General features: G+C 44.2%; 1 protein-coding gene across 7 annotated transcripts in view; it reads right to left on the bottom strand.

Annotated features, from left to right (window-relative positions):
* Window positions 1-16,663, bottom strand: part of LOC120240372 (olfactory receptor 6Q1) — a 73,960-nt gene that overhangs the window by 32,913 nt on the left and 24,384 nt on the right. Inside the window, exon 1 of one of the 7 annotated variants that reach the window (XM_039245094.1) lies at window positions 10,239-10,953. The exons of the other annotated variants lie outside the window; for them this stretch is intronic. The gene's annotated coding sequence lies outside the window, so the exon portion shown is untranslated. Of the gene's footprint in view, window positions 1-10,238; window positions 10,954-16,663 lie in introns of those variants that run through there. 7 annotated transcript variants of the gene reach the window in all.

Genomic DNA, 16,663 nt, shown 5'->3' with positions numbered 1-16,663 from the left:
CAGGGGAGGGTCAGAGAGAGAGGGAGTGACAGACTTTGAAACAGGCTCCAGGCTCTGAGCTGGCAGTCAGCACAGAGCCCGACGCGGGGCTCGAACCCACGAACCCTGAGGTCATGACCTGAGCGAAAGTCGGACGCTTAACTGACTAAGCCACCTGGGCGCCCCGGGAAGAGCTGTTTTTAGTACTATAGTGGGAGTAAAAGTTTATTGCAATGAGGTCAAGGGAAAATGAGAAAAGAATTAAAGACAGTGGAGAACTACTAAGAGAAATGTGGCTGTAAACTGAGGCAGCAAAATAGGGCAATGGCTAGAGGGGGAAGAGGGGCCAAAGAAGGTTTGAGGGTTTGTTTTTTTTTTCAGCTAGGAGAAATAACCAATGTTTGGATGTTCATTTATCCTTAAAGGTATAGTGAGAGACGGGGCGCCTGGGTGGCTCAGTCGGTTAAGCGTCCGACTTTTGCTTAGGTCATGATCTCACGGTTCGTGGGTTCGAGCCCCGCTTCGGGCTCTGTGCTGGCTGCCAGCTCAGAGCCTGGAGCCTGCTTCTGATTCTGTGTCTCCCTCTCTCTCTGACCCTCCCCTGCTCACACTGTCTCTCTCAGAAATAAATAAAACATTAAAAAAAAATTTTTTTTAAAAAGGTATAGTGAGAGACTCCATGCCCCTTTCCATCCCTTGGTTCCCAGACCATTGACCCCAACGAGTAAAAGAACATGATAAGCTCGTGATGGCTTCAAAGAATATACCACATCCTGCATGACTAAGCCCCAGTGATGCAGCCATCTCCAAGCCCTCACTGTGAACAGCATGCCATGAGGCCAGTCAGTTACAGATGAGGCGGTATAGGAGAAAGCCACCGCATTAGCATCCTGCTTTTTATTTAATTATTTTTTTCTTATCAAAGGACTTCTTTATGCAGTTTACCACGAGGCCTGTAACAAGGAAAAGCCTTGCTGCTCTATTCCTCCCTGCTCCACTCCTCCCACACCCCAAAGGGATCACTTTCAACTGTTTCATTTGTTTCGTATCCTGTTTACTGTCCTATTTCTAGGTCACATGCTTACAGTTTCTTTTGTTTTTCACTTCAAGATTTTAACTTTTGACTTCATAAGATGGAAAATAAGGATTTAGTTCTTTTAATTCACACACAACACCCACATCCCTATCTCCCTTCTAGATTATTCTCTTAATAAAGTTACATCAAGACTTTTTGTTAAATTGAAATTTAATGCATACATTATTGGCTATAAAAATATAATTCATAGCTGAGTCATCGGGTATGTTATGATTGCATACCCTTTTTCATATGACTTTTTGTTTTTCCTAGATTATTAATTGCCTTAGTTTTTCATTTGCTTAGTTCTATATGCACCTATAATTGACACATATTCAAACTATCCCCAAACTACTCCCCCAGACAGAACTAAAAACTCATTTCCTACACCAAGTGATTTGTTAATTCAATGTATTTCTCAGAGACACGTCTCCAAGAGCCCTGCACGCTCCTGCTCTATTCGGACCTGTTACTCTCTTGGTCTGATGCATAGCTGTCATCCCAGATCACCTCGAGACAGGCACTCCTTCCCCCTGTCTCCTCTTTGGATTCTCTGTTTTCTGGATCCTAGATCTTCTCTCTTGGTTTATTTCCTAATATTGCTACTCTCTGTATAACTTCCTGAGACAGGGTGCATATGAAGTATCTTTTAATGATCTGGAAGATCTGAGCCATCCTCTATTTCACCATCACATTGGTTTAATAGTTTGTCTAAGTGGAATTCAAGGTTGGTGATCACCTTCTTTGTCTTTTGAACATGTTACCTCACTGTCCTGTGGTTTCAAAGGCCGCTGTTGAGAGTCCAATGCTGCTCTGTCACTCACCTTTTGTTTGTTGGCTTTTTTTACTCTCCAGGAGATTTAAAGGATCTTATTATACCCGCACTCTGAAATTTTATAATTACTGTCCTCATGTGTTTTCCCAGATGCTCAGTGAACTTCTGAACTCTGAAAACTTGTATCTTTTAGTCCGGGAAATTTTCCTGTCTCATTTCTGTGATAATCTTTTCCCCTCCAACTTTTCTGTTCCTTCTTTCTCAAATTTCTACTCATCTGATTTTAAAACTCTTTGACTGAGCTTCTCATTTTCTTCTGTTTTATTTATTATTTTCCATTATTTTATTCTATACTTGAAGATATTTTCCCAATGTTATTTTGTAAGTCTATTGAATTCTTAAATTTTCTTATCACATGACTAATATTTTGATATATTTCCTGCTTTTCTTTTTATAGTACCCTATTCCTGTTTATGGGTGCAGTTTTTTATCCATTCAATTAGCCATATTTGTTAGGCACTTGCCTTGTGCCATTGTGAGTACTGGTGATGGAAAAAGAACAAGGCAGAGTCCCTGCTCTCACAGAGTTTACATTCAACTGGGAGTGACAGTAAACAACTAATGGATAATCTATATAATACCAGGAGATGATAGCACTACAAAAAAATTAAAACAAGGAATAGAAATAGAAAGTGACTAGGAATGGCTATTTCACACATGCTCTCTCAATTACAGTGTTTGGAAGTTGAAATCTGCTCTCTGTCCTCTGTTTCCTCCGAGGTCCTTGTCTGCTTGTTGACTTTGATCATGCCTTTTATTCTAGAGCCTTTCCCCCCAAAACCTTGGCCATCTACTGATACTTGAGTGAGTCACAGCTCAGCACACCTGAGCAGGACTTCCTGGCTCATAGGTTCCGTCAAAGGACAGTTGAGAGAGACACTGGCCTTTGGGGATGGGAGATGTGGCTTATGGGTGGCACTGTCTTCCTAGCTGGTGGCCTCCGCAGAAAGAACCGCTCTTCATCCCTGCTTATCAGCTGTGAGTTTGCCACCTGCCTTCTGGGAGTGAAATGGGGTTCAGTAGGCTAGGGAAAACTCTTCAAGATTTTCACTAATCCCTATTTTCAGTCTGGCACCTGACGACTGCCCTCAACTGTGTCCTGTATCCCCAAATCCAAAAGCTCTGGGGTTCAACTTCTCCTGAGTAAAAAACTTGTCCCCAGTCTTTTCCTGGGGCAAAATAAGGAATCTGGGTTAATTCATTTTCAATTATCTCCTTGTTTTCGGAACCAATCTACCTCTGCTTCTAGAGGTAACCTAGCATCTCCAGCTCATGACTCTTTAGGGACTTCCACAGCAAGATGTCTTGTTGGCTTCTCCCTGCCCCTTTGCAAGGGCTTAAGAATTAGTTGTCATTTGGGTGGCTCATTTGGGTAAGCGTTCAATTTCAGCTCAAGTCGTGATCTCACAGCATCAGGCTCTGTGCTGCCAGCTCAGAGCCTGGAATCTGCTTCAGATTCTGTGTCTCCCTCTCTCTCTGACCCTCCCCTGCTCACGCTGTCTCTTCTCATTCTCTCTCTCTCTCTCTCTCTTTCTCTCAGAAATAAATAAAACATTAAAAATTCTTTTTCTAATTTTAAATAATTAGTTGTCTTCACTAGTTTTTCTCAACTACTCTGCTCTCCTCTCGTGCTCTCTTTGTCTTTACAGATTCCTACCCTTTATTTCTCTTTGGCTAACATTCAGTAGATTCGTAGAAGGAAGCCCACACAAAATCATATACTCAGCCCCCACGTTTAACCAGAGTAATACCTCTGTGGCAGCCACTCCTAATTGCCGCTGATTAAAAATAAAATAACAATTTCTTAATCGTCAGGAGTGTTCGTTAGTCTGAGATCACGACCAGGCAAAGCAGGGAAAATCTGATCCAACAGAGTGGTTCAGCCTTGTGGGATGGGATCTTCAGATTAACTGTCAAAAATAACTCAGAGACAATTAGCCTAAGCCTTGAGAGTTCATCACTTCCAGGTATCCACCAAGCCAGCCTCACCGGCTTGTTACCTGTGCAACCACACAGGACCCTACCTGCTTGGTTGAAAGTTCTACAGCACCACCTTGAAATTCTTAATAATTTTTAAGCAAAGAGCCCAACATTTTCACTTTGCCTGGGCCCCACAAATCACGTGGCCACCCTGTGGCCAGTCCTGCATATGTATGAGGCACACAGACACCCTGTGAAAACAGTTCTTGCCAACCCAAGACAAGAGTGGGATGTGTAAAGGCAGAGGCCACAAGTTCACAAAGGAAAAAAGATTGTCTGATTTAAACAATTCATTATCTTGACAGTTCAGAATTGACTGGTAGGAGAGCTCAGCCCAGTCCCATTGTTAAACCTCCAAGTCTGTCTCTGGTTTTTAGAAATTGTGTTGACCCGTCAGATGCATTCTGTTGGACACAAATAAGATGTGAGTCATGCAGACAGGAGGCTGTCACAAGTTCACCACCAGGCTGTTTGTCTGCTGATTCTGAACAGCTTTCTGAGAAGCAGTCGCTGTGTTTGCCTTCCCTGTGGCCTGACCACTTGATTCTATCTACCACCTAGTGATCTCTCACCCTCTCCATGCTCAGGGCTTTACATGGATGAGTCTACACACACACTCCCAGGGTCCAGCAGAACCGTTATCACTGCTCAATATCTATTCCCCTTTCTTCCCCTGTGCGTGCGACAGGCATGTACCAACACGAAAACCTTACACCCAGCCTCTCTTACAAGTAGCCTCAAGTTCTGGACACTGCAACTCAAATGAACTTAGCTACGGATTTCAGCCCTGGCTGTGGATTTTCTGGAAATGTTTTATTCTCTTGACATAGAGGCTATGCCTTCTTTTGCACCTCGTCCTCATTTCTGTTGCCTGGATTTCTTTCTTTTTTTTTTTTTTTTTATATATTTTTATTTATTTCTGAGAGACAGAGAGAGAGAGCACATGAGCAAGCAGGGGAGGGTCAGAGAGAGAGAGGGAGACACAGAATCTGAAACAGGCTCCAGGTTCTGAGCTGGCTGTCAGCACAAAGCCCGACTGTGGGCTCGACCCCACGAACCGTGAGATCATGACCTGAGCCGAAGTCGGATGCTTATCCGACTGAGCCACCCGGGTACCCCTGTTGCCTGGATTTCTTAAGTGATAGCTGGAGCCAGAACAAGCCACTCAATAAACATTTAGTTAATGAGTATTTCCTGTGTGCTGGGCACTCTTCCTGACTATGGAGATAGCACAACTACCCAAATCCCTGCCCTGGTGGTGCGTACACTCTAGTGGACCACCTGGCAACACGGAGGAAAGAGAAGAAAATCACAGAGGCCTCAGCTTTGACATTTCTGAGCAGCTGAGCTAAAGATAGGAACTTAATGAGAAAAATAAATTTTATTCAGTCTCTCAACAGTACTTAAGGAATAGGGCATAAAGAATATTAGAAATAGCTTTGGGGCACCTGGGTGTCTCCGTCGGTTAAGTGTCGACTTTGGCTCAGATCATGATCTCACGGTTCATGAGTTCAAACCCCGCATTGGTGTTGCTGCTGTCAGCACAGAGCCCACTTCAGATCTTCTGTCCCCTCTCTGTCTGCCCCTCCCCAGCTCATGCTTGCTCTTTCTCGGTCTCAAAAATATGCTTTTAAAATATATAAAAGTAAAAATCAAAAAATAAAAAGAAAGAATCAGATAGACTCAAAATATTTTTAAAAAGAAAAGAAATAACTTTGAGTGAAGAAATCCGAGTTACAGTGAATTTTGAAACCACAATTAAAAGTAAAACAAAACTGGGGCATCTGAGTGGCTCAGTCGGTTAAGCGTCCAACTTCAGCTCAGGTCATGATCTCACAGTTCGTGGGTTCGAGACCCGCGTCGGGTTCTGTGCTGACTGCCAGCTCAGAGCCTGGAGCCTGTTTCAGATTCTGTGTCTCCCTCTCTCTCTGACCCTCCCCTGCTCACACTGTCTCTCTCTCTCTCTCAGAAATAAATAAAAAACATTTTAAAAAAAAGTAAAACAAAACTTTTAAATATATATGTTTATAATTTATATACGTGTGTGTATATCCTTTTTTAGAAAGAAAAATAGGCAAAGCAACTGTGGGAAAATGTGATGGTGAGTCTGAGTGAAGGATATATGGGTGTTTATTATATTATTCTCTTTATTATATTGCAATCATATTTTTTATATTATCATTTGATTTTTCTCAGTGAGAAGGGGGAGGGATTCGGTGATTTGTTTGGATCATGTAGGAGGGCTCCTGACCTTCCTATGAATAACATATTAAGAAAAAAAAAGAAAGACAAGCCCAACCATCCGTGTGGAGGGGAGGGGCCTGAGCCCCCTGGGGCGCCTCTCTCTGGATCCAGTGGAGGAGTTTGCCAATCCTGTTGCAAGAGGTGCCTGCTTTGGAGAAAGCCCCTCAAGCTGGAGTCCCCTTCCAAACTCCAGGCAGCCTGTTTGTCCCTGCTCGCCAAGAGAAGGCCATGCAGCTGCTGGGTGGCATTTGGCCTGAGACTTGCTTTCGTAACAAGGGTCCAGGGCAGCCAGCAGCCACCTTGCGGGGTGGAGACGTAGACTGTCCCCCCCACCACCTGCTCACAGCGCCATTCACCAAAAAAATTTGACACTCGCGTCATGTTGGTTGGCAACAACAGGACCCCACCAACTGTGGAATGTTGCCTCTCAAATCCAAAGAGGCAAAGCGTGATGTAATGTAGGGTGAAAGCACCTAGCTGCAGAATGGTATTTCGGGCCAACCCCCAAGTGCTAGAGAGAAGGGAGGGGCTGAGAGGGACAGGGTTGCAGGGGAGGAGATGGGAGGGGAAGGCAGGGGAAGGGAGGGGAAGGGAGAGGAGAAGAGGGATGGGAAGGGGGGAAAAAAGGAAAAACAAAAGAAAAGGAAATCTATTTGGATGTTTGTAAGTATATATTTATGTATATACATGCATATAGAAAAATCTGAACGATATACATGAAGAGTGGTTTTTCTTTTTAAAAAAAGTGATTATTGATTACTTTTAGTGTGCTTTGGAAGGTAAAGGTAAGATTTCTTTTTTTTCCTCAAACCATAAGAGACTCTTAAATGCAGAGAACAAACTGAGGGTTGCTAGAGGGGAGGTGGGTGGGGGGGATGGGCTAAATGGGTGATGGGCATTACAGAGGGCACTTGTTGGAATGGGCACTGGCTGTTATACGTAAGTGATGAATCACTGGGTTCTACTCCTAAAATCATGTTACACTATATGTTAACTACCTTGGCTTTAAATTTTTTTTAATGTGAATTAAAAAAAGACTTTTCTTAATTTTTCTTGTACATTGTATAAACTTTCTGAATTAGCCTACCTTTTTCGTGGAGAAAGCATCCTTCTATTTTTTTTTTTTTAATTTAAATTCAAGTTCATTAATATACAATGTAGTCTTGACTTCAGGAGTGGAACCCAGTGATTCATCACTTGCATGTAACACCTGGTGCTCATCCCAACAAGATCCTCAATGCCCATCACCCATTTTCCCCACCCCTACTCACCTTCCCTCCAGCAACCTTCAGTTTGTTCTCTGTATTTAAGTTTCTCTTAGTCTATCTTAATTTGTATTTTTTTCTAACGAAGAACAATTAAGGCTAGGAACTCTCTAATGGGGAAGGGGCTTTCTCCCTTGAAGTTGCTGACCCCCCATGGTGGGGGGGGGCAGTAAACTAAGGCAAAGCACAGTCCAGATCAGAGGTTAGCCAACAGCTGTGCGTGGGCCAGCTGCTGCCTTCTTTGGCCAGTGAGGCTCTATCAGATCCCAGCCATCTCCACTCATTCACTTACTGCAATGGCCAAGTCTGTGCCACAAACACAGTGGTAATCCTGCACGTAGCCTGCAAAGCCAAAAGCATGTGCTCTCTGGCCCTTTGTGGAAGCTTGCCAACCCCTGCTCTACATACACATTTCCCTCCGAGATGGGAGCCTACCATCTAACACCAGCGGTGTTAGAACATCGACCCCCAAATTCAGACTCTGAGAGGAAGCGGGTAAAAGTAAACCTGAAATGTGTTTTCTGAACTCAAAGGGTTAAATCAGCAAATGTCACCACATCATAAAGGCCATCTCCATCAGTCACCCCAGCACAGCCCTGTCCACCATTCTTCAACTTTCTTCAAAGACTTTAATCACATCTGATACTTTCTTGTTTGTTTCTGTTTGTCCCCTTCCTCATAATGTGAGAGCCGTGAGAACAGGCATCTTCACAATCTTGTTTGTCCCTATATCCCCAGGGTCTAGAACACCACCTGGCCCGATGTTGCTCAAGCAACATTGAATGAATGAGTGGATGAATGAATGAATGAATTGCAATTCAGCAGCAAAATTTTCTTATCAGAGTGAAGAGAGAGAACTACACAGTGACAACAAGACCCAGACTCTACAGGTAAAGAAAAAGAGCAGTCAGTCTATGAATAATCCATGAATGTGTTTTAAAGGTATGGATAATAATGTTCAGCCTTTGTGTATGGGAGACTGTTCTATTTTTCAGTTGAGTTCAGAACAAATCTGGGGAAGAATGTCTGCCTGGGGGAGAGACTGCAGTGAAATGGGTGGGGGAGGTGCTTATTATGTTTTTCTTGTCTAAGGCAAGGCCGAGGGTCTTCTCCTGAAAATGAGGTAAGAAGATACAGAAGTCACCCAAGAAAGCTCCTCTTGGGGGTCTGGAAGAAGTAAGGAATGGATCCTCTGTTTGCCAAGCCGAGGTAGAGTTTGGAGGATGAGGTGGAGATGTGGAAAGGGATACAGATATTTTGCTTCAGAGCACAGAGAAGAGTGGGGCACCTGGGTGGCTTAGTCAGTTGAGTATCTGACTCTTGAATTCAGCTCAGGTCATGATCTCATGGTTTGTGAATTCAAGCCCCACATTGAGCTCTGTGCCAACAGCACAGACGGCTTGGAGACTGCTTGAGATTCTCTCTCTCTCTCTCTCTCTGTCCCTCCCACACTCATATTCTCTCTCTCTCTATCTCAAAATAAATGGATAAACATTTTTAAAAAAACAGAGGAAAGATATGAAGGAAATGTGAAATATTTCCCCTTTGGAAGGAAAACATATATGAGTAAGGGGAACTTGTATTAGGTTTTGTCGTACACCAGAACTGTCTCCCCGAGATTCACAGGGCTTTTCGGTCTCCCCAAGACTTTCCGTAAAATTGTCACGATTCATTCAGCTGTGCTTTCTGGGAAAAGATAAGGACATTCCCGCTTCAAGGTAGGTGTAGGGTCAGGAACAGAGGCGATTCCCGGTGCCCAGTCACATCTGAATTATAAGAATAGCCTATTGTGCTCTGCTGGTCTCCAGTTCTTATCTCTGCATAGATGAAATGCAGAAAAATGCGAAACCTTGAAAGAAAATAGACCCATTCACTCTCCTAGGTGAAACCAAAAAAGCCTTGTACTGTTTTAGAAACAAGTTAACTCTCTGTCCACTAACAGATACCAAAGGAAGACAACAGTCCATTCAAAGGTAAATCAATCCTCTGTACAAATAACCAAACTTGAATACCAAGACTAGCGTGGACCCACATACCCATTTAAAATTCTCCAAACTTTGTACACTCTGTCCCATTCTTTCAGTTGAACAACCTTACTATCTCAAACAACTTGCCTCTATAATCCCAGAGCCCTGTATTTCTCGTTAACTGTTTCACTACACATAGCTTCTTCTCCAGGCAGATACTCTTGGTCTGATTAGTTTCACCTTCAATCAGAAAATGGCAGAGTGAGGGGCGCCTGGGTGGCTTAGTCGGTTAAGCGTCTGACTTTCGCTTAGGTCATGATCTCGTGGTTCATGGGTTTGAGCCCCGCGTCGGGCTCTGTGCTGGCTGCCAGCTCAGAGCCTGGAGCCTGTTTCAGTCTGTGACTCCCTCTCTCTCTGACCCTCCCCTGTGCTCTCTCTCTCTCTCTCTCTCTCTCTCTCCTAGAAATAAATAAAACATAAAAAAAGAAAAGAAAAGAAAATGGCAGAGTGGGGCACCCAGGTGGCTCAGTTGGTTAAGCATCCAACTCTGGATCTCAGCTCGGGTTATGATCCCACAGTTTATGAGTTCAAGCCTCATATCTGCTTCAGATTCTGTCTCTCCCTCTCTCTGCCTCTCTCTCTCAAAATAAATAAACTTTAAAAAAATTGAAATGAAGCAAATGGGAAAGTTATGCACCCAAATGTACAGTGTACAATCTTAAAGGAATCCAATCCAGAAATTCCTATTTCTGTTATCTCTAGGTCTTTGCTTTTTTCCTGCAGGATCAGCATCTCTCATCTATAGCTTTCCCCATGGGTGATAGGATATTTTATGCCTTCTCCTTACAGAATTGAACCTGTGGGAAATTCGCAAAATAAAGGTACAGATTTACCTTTTTCTTCGGAGCCTGATCTCCTAATCTTTGTTTCTATTCAGACATGACAGGCCTCCATTTCAGAGATTCATGTGGATTTGGACCAGACTTTGCCAATATTTGCTCCAAATTTTCAGTTGCTGCCTGCTTCCCCCCTTACTGAAGTCAGGTGGTCTTTTTGTCTTCTTTTCTATTTATTGGTGGAAATGAAGGGAAGAGGGCGGGGTGGCAGGGGACTTAGAAGACAGCTGAACAAATTCAGATGTCCAAAGGTATAAAGTGAAAGTCCCACCTATTTCCCTGCCCTGCAGGAATGATTGTTAACATCTAGCATCTAGCACATACCCTGACAAACCTTTCATTGTACATAGCTTATGCGCACACACACACACACACACACACACACACATGCGCGCACTATCTTGTTGGACATCTGGTTATGCAACTTGCTTTCTTTTTTTTTCATTTGCTCTATATATTCATTCATTCCTCACACACATAATGAGCATCTACTCTGTTTCAGTGCCCCTTTAGGCCCTGGGAACACATCAGTGAACACAACAGACCACAGTTCCTGTCCTCCCTGGGGCTAACATTCTTGTAGAGATGGCAGACCAGAGAAAATAAGTAAGTGTGCACCATTGCAGCCACAGGAAGTGCTATGAAGCAAGAGGGGGTGGGAGGGTAGGGGTCAAGCATTGTATTGAAATAAGATCCATTAGGGGCTCCTGGGTGGCTCAGGTCATGATCTCATAGTTTGTGGGTTCCGCGTAGGGCTCTGTGCTAACAGCTCAGAGCCTGGAGCCTACTTTGGATTCTGTCTCCCCCTCTCTGCCCCTCCTCCAGTCTCTCTCTCTCAACAATAAATTAAATGAGATCTGCAAAGTCTCTCTAATAAGAGGACATTTGAGCAGAAACCTGGGATGAAAGCCAGACAAGGAAACAGGGTGACTGCAGAAGAATGGGCAAGAGGGAGATCCAAGAACCCATGGGGGTGAGGGGTGCGGTGGCGAGAAGAGATCGAGTCAGTCCATGTAGACCATGGAAGAGCCTACAGTTTCATTCTGATGAGATGGAGGCCCATGGTGGGTTTTAAGTAAAAGAGTACTCTTTTTTCCCCCATTGGCCCCCTCCAATCCATTTTCCCTCCCCCACCACCCCAATTTTAATAAAATGCACTCTTGGGGTGCCTGGGTGGCTCAGTTGGATGAATGTCCAATCCTTGATTTTGGCTTAGGCTATGATCTCACAGTTTGTGAGTTTGAGCCCTGAATCCAGCTCTGTCCTGACACCATGGAACCTGCTTAGGATTCACTCTCTCTCCCCCTCTCTCTCTCTCTCTCTCTCTCTCTGCCCCTCTCCTGTTGACTCTCACTCTTTCTCTCTCTCTCAAAATAAACTTAAAAAAAATTTAAAAAAAAATGTGTACTCTTACGTTGTCCCTATACCGCCCACCAGCCCTCCTGTGAAAATCGTCTACAGCAATGGGTCTTTCCCTTTGTTTTGGAAAAGTTGTAGCTCCTGGCCCAAGATCATTCTTTTGGTGATTCTGATCCCCTTGCAACTCAAAGGTTCTCGATCCTGGCCGCTCGTTGGAACCACCTAGGGAGCTAAAAAAAAAAAAATCCTATATTAAAATCTAACCCACAGAGATTCTGTTTAATTTGGTCTACTGAGAACTGAGGCATCAATTTTTTTTTAACTCTCTAGGTGATTACAATATGTAGCCAAGGTTGAGAACAGTGTCATAACTGATTCTTCTAATGCCCTGACCCTTAAGCTCCTGACCTCCTCCTTACAGCCCATCTCTCCCAGCTAGTCATTGTTACAATTATGCCATGGACATTGACACCACCAATAACAGTCCTTCCATAACCTCGGTTTTAAAGCTCCCATTCTCCAGCCAACACTTGCCATCTTTCCAGCCTACACTCCAGTATCCCAGCTCTTGAAACCCCCTAAGACCTAAAGCCCATTGACCCTACCACACTTACAAGGTCTCTCAACCACCCCATGGCCCCACTTCCCTCCTTACCCAGTTTAGACTATCCAGTCCATCATTACCATCCCTCCTTGCCCATATCCTCACCTTTCTGCTTCTCTCCGTCTCCCTGAAAACTGCCCAGACTGGGTAGTGAGCCATTCTCCCCTAGTTATCCACAAGATCTCAAAGGGTTGAATCCTCCATCTTTACTACATCCTTAATTTCTTTTGCCCTCTCTATATTCCGAATATTTTGGCTCATCTGTGGTCACAGATTTCCTCTATTTTATACCATGTAGCCCTCCACCCCAATCTCCACTGGACCTGTACTTGCTGAAGTAATCCTAATATAGACCTACACCTGATGGTATCCAAAGAATATCTCATTTTCTGGATATAATCAAAACTGATACAAGCTTATGCCACCGTTGGTAAATGGGGGAATTTTTTTTTTTTATAAATATTTTTATTTATTTCTAGGAGAGAGAGAGACAGCGTGAGCAGGGGAGGGTCAGAGAGAGAGGGAGACACAGACTCCGAAATAGGCTCCAAGCTCTGAGCTGGCAGTCAGCACAGAGCCGGACGCGGGGCTCAAACCCATGAACCGCGAGATCATGACCTAAGCGAAAGTCGGACGCTCAACCGACTAAGCCACCCAGGCGCCCCAATGGGGGAATTTTTTAAACCCACCCATTATACCTTCCTGCCAACTACCATCAAAACACCGACCTGAGTCCATTAGTCAAATCTGGGTTTCCTCACCCACCTGTAGGTTTCCTTCCACGTATACACAAAGGAATGAAGCCTGTGTGAACTTTACTTCAGCATCTGATATCTACCAAACTTAACGGAACTTACACAAGATGAGAGAGAACATGTATAATCCTATACTTCATCAAGAAATTGAATGCAAATAGGGGCGCCTGGCTGGCTCAGTCGGTGGAGCATGAGATTTTTGATCTCAGGGTTGTGAGTTCAAGCCCCATGTTGAGGGTGTAGAGATTATTTTACAAATAAAAAAAAATTAAAGATAGAAATTGAATTCTGTGAAAAACCTTCCCATAAAGAAACTTACTAGTCCACGAGGGCTTCACAAGTGAAATTTCCAAACATTTAAGGTAATAATAAAAAGGATCATTTCCCAAGCTTCTTAAGAAGCCAGCTACCCTGAATCCATAATAATGCAAGAACACATAAGAAAAGTTCATTCAATCTCTCTCATGATAATAGATACAAAAGCCATAAGAAAAATGTTGACGTATTAAATCCAGTGATATCTCTGAAGGGTTATACATCTCAAAATTGTATCCCTGGATTAATTCTTGAATTTATTCCTGGGAATATAAACAAGACTCATTTGATGTTTAAATATTAATCAATGTAAGTGACCACATTTTTAGAATATAGAAAAACTGTATGATCATCTAAGTAAATGTAGAAAAACATTCTTGATAATATTTAATGTTTATTTGTGATCCCTTTTAAATCTACATTTAAATTTTAAATTCTAGCAAGTTAGAAATAAAAAGACGGTTCCTTAATCTGATGAAATATATCTCCCAACACCAAAAACCATCAGACCACAGCAAACACTGTGCTTGATGGTAATATATATATATTGAAGGCGCTTCTCCTGAGATCAAGAAGGTGACAAGTTTGTCCACTAGCACAATTCTATTCAATATTGTGTTGGAAGTCCAAGCCATTGTAATAAATATTGAAATAAAACAGCCATTATTTGCAGATGATGTGGGTGTGTATTTATAAAACCCAAAGGAGTCTGCAGATGAACTGCGGGGAGTTGAGCAAGGCCACTGGACACCAGATCAATACTCAAAGCAGTAGCACATAGCCATGAGTGGGAAGTTTGAGGAAGGGAGCGGTGATGTCTGATGGCAGGTGGATAGTCAGGATCCACAGGACCCTGCAGAGGGGGCTTGTGGGTCCCTCCAGAGTGCATCCACCGCCTTTTCCAAGCCTTCTCCAAATCTCACTACCCGAGTGTCCCATCCCGGCTTCAGGAGCCTTGAGACTGGATTTCCCCAACAGAAACAAGCTGCCTGCCTAACAAAACTCTGTTTTGCCTCAAGTGTGGCCGGAAATGAAGGGCCTCCAAAAGCAGGGGAAGAGGGGGCCCAACCTGGACGGCTTCACCTTGGAGTAGCATCCTCGCTGCGGTCCCTCCTTGCTGGCTCATGGAGTCCGCAGACCCTGCCTCAGGGAACCCAACACAGAGAGAGAGGCAGCTTCTCAGATTCAGAGCAGAGAATTCATTAGAATGAGAAGCACCTGAGATTATAGGCACTGGGCTGGAGGTGGATGGAGAAACTGAAGGAGAATCCGGGCAGAGGTCCCACAAAGAGATGCGTGGCCAAGCCATGACAAACGGTCCCACAAGCAAACTTGGGGCAGAGAGCTCAGGATTCGCTTCTGACCTCACTCCCTCCTCCCTGAAGCTGCCTTCGCCTACCTCCTTCGTGTTCCAAGCCGTCTCATCTCCACGCCCCCTCATAAAACCACGGGTGGGGCAGAACCTTCTATGGCTTATTAGATGGGTCTAAAGTGGACTTGCCACCTGGGAAATCACCTTGGTGTAATGGCAGGATTCTCGTGCACCTGCAGCGAAGCGACTGAGCAGAAAGGCTCAAGGAGCAAATCCAGATGTTCAGAGAGAGGGGGCTTGTTAAATCAGCTACAAAATATAGGGAGAAGTGAGGGGAAAGAGACATATTTATGTAACAATTCAGACAGGGTGGAAAAACCACACTATGTGGGTCCTGTGTGTGTGTGCCCTATGTGTGTGTGTGCATGTGTGTATGCATGCACGCGTGCTCAATGTGTGTGTGTGCATGTTCTCCGTGTATACGTGTGCATGTGTATATGTGTGTGCTAATGTGTGTATGTGCGTATGTGTGTGCCCCGTGTGCACATGTGTGTGTGCATGTGCTCTGTGTATATGTGTGCGCTAATGTGTGTTTGTGCGTATGTGTGTGCCCAGTGTGTGCATGTGCATATGTGTGTGCGTGTGCCCCATGTGCACATGTGTGTGTGCCAATGTGTGTGTATGCATGTGCATGTCGGTATGCCTGCATCCCTCTGTCACTCTCATGTTCTCTTTGTCTGCCGTCAGCTTTCCTACTGGTCATGAGAACATGGAGTTGAAGACAAACAGAGAGAGTCAGGAGGAAGGCATTTGGAGTCATCAGGTGCAGAGGAAGATTCAGGAGCAAATGTGCCTGGTCAGGAGCCATAACGCACCAGTGAAGGGCTGAGCAGCCGCGCCTTTTGTCCATACGTCCTGGGCAGAGAATGAGTGGAGCCCAAAATGGACATGACCCAAGGGGGCCGATTTAAGACCTCATGAATACTGAGTGCCTTGTGACACTCCTCAGGTGCCTTATAAGTATGTGCTGCTTCTCCGCCCTTTTGTGCCTTCCTATAAATATTCATCAGATGTACTCTCTGCTTCCTTTCTCACAAGCTCCCTGGCTCTATACTGAGTTTCTCTTTTCTTTCTTTTTTCTTTTGGCTTAAACAACAGAACTTTTTATTCTCATAGTTCCAGACACTGGAAGTCCAAGATCAAGGAAAGGCGAGGTTGGGTGTTTATTTGTTTCAATTGAAGTATAGTTGACATAGCTTCTCTTACCTTCTATGACAGAATTATTTTATTTATTTATTTATTTATTTATTTAGAGAGACAGCATGAGCAGGGGAGGGGCAGAGAGAGAGAGGGAGAGAATCTCAAGCAGGCTACACGCTGTCAGAGCAGAGCCTGATATGGGGCTTGAACTCACAAATTGTGAGATCCTGCCCTGAGCTGAAACCAAGAGTCAGTTGCTTAACTGAGCCACCCAGGAGCTCCTATGATAGAATTATTCTTTTTTTTTTTAATGTTTCTTTATTTTTGAGACAGAGCAAGAGACAGAGTGCAAGCAGGGGAAGGGCAGACAAAGGGAGACACACAATCTGAAATGGGCTGCAGGCCTCGAGCTGTCAGCACAGAGCCCACCGTGGGGCTCAAACCCACCAACTGTGACACCACGACCTGAGCCAAAGTTGGATGCCCAATGGACTGACCCACTCAGGCACCCCTCTTTTTTTTTAATGTTAGTTAATTTTTGACAGAGAGAGAGACAGAGTATGAGCAAGGGAGGGACAGAGAAAGGGAGACACAGAAACTGAAGCAGGCTTCAGGCTCTGAGCTGTCAGCACAGAGTCTGACACGGGGCTCAAACCCATGAACTGCGAGATCATGACCTGAGTCAAAGTTGGATGCTTAGCTGACTGAGCCACCCAGGCGTCCCTGATAGAATTATTCTTAAATAAACAAACATGCATTACAGGTCCCTCTGCCAGAAGGATGTTCAACCTGATCCTCAAGATAAAGTCAAGCCCTGTCACACCTCTGAGCCACTAAGGCATGACTCATCATACCTGCAGCCAAACAGGAAGCTATA

This window comes from Hyaena hyaena, unplaced genomic scaffold (genome assembly GCF_003009895.1).
Source record: "Hyaena hyaena isolate Hyena2069 unplaced genomic scaffold, ASM300989v1 scaffold_252, whole genome shotgun sequence".
NCBI lineage: Eukaryota > Metazoa > Chordata > Mammalia > Carnivora > Hyaenidae > Hyaena > Hyaena hyaena.
Note: the sequence above shows the minus strand (reverse complement) of the source record. Positions and strands in the feature narration are given on the sequence as shown.